The sequence below is a fragment of the Anneissia japonica genome, unplaced genomic scaffold, assembly GCF_011630105.1.
Source record: "Anneissia japonica isolate Jap-2015-1 unplaced genomic scaffold, ASM1163010v1 scaffold746_len4582_cov117, whole genome shotgun sequence".
Taxonomy (NCBI): Eukaryota; Metazoa; Echinodermata; class Crinoidea; order Comatulida; family Comatulidae; genus Anneissia; species Anneissia japonica.
The window spans coordinates 1-4582 of NW_022709621.1; the positions used below are offsets into that span (position 1 = coordinate 1).

Genomic DNA, 4582 nt, shown 5'->3' on the forward strand with positions numbered 1-4582 from the left:
GTCAGTTCGGTCGGAGCTGAACGGTGCAACTCTGCCCCATCTATGTTAGTGTAGAATTAAGTTGGTACAGTACTCTGATGGAATGGCCAGAGCCACGGGCCCTCGGGCTGAGGTACCGCTCTCCTCTCACTCGACTGGATTTCTTTTTGACTCTCTCAACTGCTCCTCTCTATCAAATTGTTCAGTGTTTTATAGAAGGACATGACTCCTCCTTGTTCGCGTCTTAACGTATTCCATTGGTTTATTATTTTTATTAATCATAAGAAAATTTAATTCTTATTGGTTCCTAGTATTGGTTAACACCCCTAAGTCACTTTCCATTCCCTATCTTGGTTGCGGTCATCCAAGTTTAAGTGGACAGGACACTTCCCTTATAGGACCACAGGAATGTACAATACTATAAGAGACAGGCACATAGCAATTGTCAGGATATAACGGAAGGTACGTGTACGATGTCATATACATCTCGTTAAATGTTTCAGAATTTATTTAACTTAATACTTTCTTTCATGATCAGTAAAAACTCATATGTCACTCAATTATTATGTTCAAATTCAAATTTAAGAATTCTTTATTCATTAAAAAATATATAATAAAGGTTCAGTAATGTTGATTTTAGAAAATTATAAAAGTTACCCTACCAATCTCTTGCTTTCTATTGACGTTAAGGTGAAATATCCATTTAACTTTTAAAATTTTAATTATATCTTTCATCAAAAATTTAGTTTAGAGCGTCTACGTAACAAACATGCACGGGATTCGTAATTTCAAAAATGGGATATTATGTATCTGATTATGCTAAATCAGATCTCAATTTATATAAAATTGGTAAACTTCTCCTTTAACTTTTAAGCATTGATTATACCTATTATTATCTGGATTGAGATTTCATCAGTATTAAGATTATACAGTGTTAGACAATTGTACAAGATACAAGATACAAGATACAAGTCAACTTTATTGTCAAAATAATACATTCTGAGATATTTGTTGTACATGACATAGAATCGTTCATAAACATATAGAGTGTTAAATAAAGATTTCTTAGACCATTTTCCGGGGACCAAGGTTTCTCTGCTGATTCGGCATCACTAGGGTATAAATAAAAAAATGAGCGGGGGTGAGCCTCCTGAAAAAATTTTTAAAACGGTTTGTGGATATTTTGTTTTGTTTATGTCTAACCCTTCCCGATCTATTTATGATAATGTCTGAAAATAATGGATGGGATGAATCTTGCATAATTGAATTAAATTTCTTAAGTAAGTATGTATGTTCAATTCAAACAAAATTAGATAAATTAATTGTAAAATGTAAAGTAAGTATATCATATTCAATATACTTATGTTTTAGACTCCAGTACACCTATCGTCACTGTGTATGACATCATTGACTTAAGCCTACTTGAATTGGAGAACCCAAATGAAGATGTAAACTTTACCTTTAGTAGGTGTATGTTGGCCGCTACTTGGTCAAGAGATGGATTCACTGGAGTTCCCGTAGAAAGGTTAACCCATGATGTTCATCGAACATTTTTATCAATTAGGCCTAAGAGAAAAATATTCTTATTATAAGCTGTTGTGTGTGTTTTTGCTATGATCATCGTTGTTGTCATCATTTTCATTATTGTCATTATGATATTACTATTAGACAACTAATATTAAGGTATTACTATTAAGGGGCTAATAATCATGTTGTCGTTAAGTTTATAATATAATAAGTAGAACATCCTCCTCTGGAACACCCCTGTTAAGAGGACACCTTTTTACTGAACTAAACGAGGGAAGGTATATCTTTTAACACTATTGGCAACCTCTCTATTCAAGTGCGTTGGGTGCGTACGCATCCCCCAAATCGAAAAACGTCCACTAATTATAACCAAAAAAAAATGTGACCTTGTTCCCAGAATCATTATAAAATGAATCGCATACAGTATTAAGATTGTATGAATGTACAAATGAGTTACAATAAGAATACTAGAGCGTTGACTCCAGTTTTGTACTGCCAGCAACATAACACAACAAAAATACACACGTAATATGCAAGTTATCGTCTAGGTGTATCTTCCCCTAACTACCAGCCGGTATGTCAGTGTATAGCAATGAAGTCAAAATGCTAGAATGAAACCCCGGTTTAGAATAAAAATAAAAATGTTGATTAATTTGTTTTAAATGCTTCTAGTTGTTTGAATCAGCTCATTTACAGTCGCTTTTAATCCACTCTTTATTCCAAACTTTGCAATTATTCATTTAAAAGCAGAATTGATTTTGAATTTTTATTCGTAATGGTTACACCACGAATTTATACAGTAGTATTTTTCATTTGGGAAACGATTTGCTTGTTTATCCATGTCGTCCACTGGTAATTTTTTGATAGGCCCTCGCTGTGTTCACGGACATATAGAGATTAACATGATAAAGTGCCTTCAAATTAGTCTACTAGGACGTAAGAAAGCAAATTTTTCCGGGGCCTTCGGCCCCTGGACCCCGACCGGGGGCCCTGGGCGGCTCCCGGCCCCCAGACTAGTTGCTCGCAAAACGCACCCCCATTCAAAAAGCTGGATAAGGGCCTGAGGTGACACCCCTATAATTAAGGCGTCCCCTTAATAAGAGTTTTATTGTAAGTTGAGTGCTACGGTATTCCTAATTTTAGGTATGAATGGAGTGCAGGTGATTTTTCATCAACATCAAAACAACCGAAAGGAATCTTCAATGCAGCAGTCGACCAAGTCTGGTTTGATGTCGGCCAAGAAACATCAGCTGTTCTTATGCTTGATGACGGTAAACTGCGCATGTTTATGTCGTATTTAATATAATTAGGCCTATTATAAATCAGAAGACTGGTTTATTTAAATGGTTGTCTACATCTTTATTTATGCCTTTCTTTCATATGCTTAAGTTTGCTTATTTATTATCAAATGTCATCGTATTTGTTTGATTCGAACAAATACGATGACATTTGTATTTGTTTGATTCGAACCCGGGACCATCTGCTGTGTATGCAGACGCCTTAACCAATATGAACAGTGAGGCTTTCATTTGAAGTTTGAATCCAATTATGGTATGCCGATAAGAAACTAGTATTCAATGCACACGTAATCCAGATCAACGTGATACGGCCTCTTATTAAGCATCTTAAACAACAAGATGGGATCTCCGAACAGATGCTTTTTATATAAGAAATTTGATTGACCAATCAGCATCACTGGAAGCGGTTGCAATAGCGGGTAGCGATTGTAGGGAAACCAAGCTTTAACCAGGCTAGTAATCAGTCAGAGGTTAAAAAATTATGTGCAAATGAAAGTGATGACGTCACCACTGACTTATAAATAATAATAGTTTCCCAAATGATAAAATATTTTGATTCCAAAATAGTTTTTATATTGGACAATACATGTATCCGTTTTAGCACTAACGAAAATTATATATACAGTGCGCCCTCCAATTCGAGAACCCTCTAATACCGAGACCCCTCTAATTCGACCCTTTTCCAAAGACCCAAATAACAATCTTCAACATTTTAACACAAAGCTAGCCCTCTAATTGGAGACCAATCCCGAGACCGCCCCAAATGTTCAAGTCCTAAAGGTGGTCTTGAATATATATATATATATATATATATATACATTACATATATATATATACATTATATATATAATGTATATATATATATAAAATGTATATGTATATATATGTATACATGTATATGTATATATAAAGGCCTGAAGGAAAAATATATTCAAATTGAAGTGCGAGAGTGTAATTTCCGGCCATCTAGAGATGCCCTAATCATAAATTTTCTTACCTCAGCCCCAACCATGGTGGGGCTGAGGTGGGTGGTTCCTCAGTCTGTGAAAGCCCCTCCCTGGTTCACCTCTCTTTCGAATTTCTGGATCTGCCACTGTTGATTTATTATATAATTATTTTTTCGCTTATTTAAAATGCGTCTATTGCAATTTTCCCTTTATCCTCTCAAACAGTCCTAAGAACGTTCAGAGTGCGCTACTTCACAGGGGGATTTGACCCCGCCGGGGTCATACGTAATTCGCATAACGGCTCCCCCCCCCCTTTCAAAATCCTGGCTACGTCCCTGGGCAACGGCCAGACATGGGGCAATCATTAGGTATTCTGCAGTTGCAACTTTTGGTCTTAGGCTGCTCGGTTTTCAGTGATAAGGTTGTTTTATTTTGTCCGTCGATGTTTTGTTTGAGGTTCCCCATACAACTGTAGCTAATTTTTATGGTATTACGGTTGAATATTTTGTGCAATAGATCTTTCCTTCTACATCAGATTACGGGAAAACACGGCAATACTTTCGGCTTATACCGAGACGATGGCCTCGGAATCATAAACGCAACGCCTCGTCAAATAGAGAATACAAAGAAAGATCTATGTGCCATCTTCAACAAACACGGTCTAAAAATCACAATCGAAGCCAACAAAAACATTTTGAACTTTCTGGACATAACGCTAAACCTGGAGAGTGGAAAATACATGCCCTACACGAAACCGAATAATACGCCTCTATACGTACATAACAAATCAAACCACCCACCCGGAATCCTCAAGAACATCCCAGAGAGCAT

The 4582-nt window shown here is 36.2% G+C and overlaps 1 long non-coding RNA gene across 1 annotated transcript; it reads left to right on the forward strand.

Moving 5' to 3' along the window:
• The first annotated feature begins 410 nt into the window (after positions 1-410).
• LOC117106924 lies at positions 411-2805 on the forward strand. The gene is made up of 3 exons (XR_004445156.1): positions 411-441; positions 1351-1504; positions 2650-2805. It is a non-coding gene; the product is annotated as an uncharacterized LOC117106924 (long non-coding RNA).
• Positions 2806-4582: the final 1777 nt, after the last annotated feature.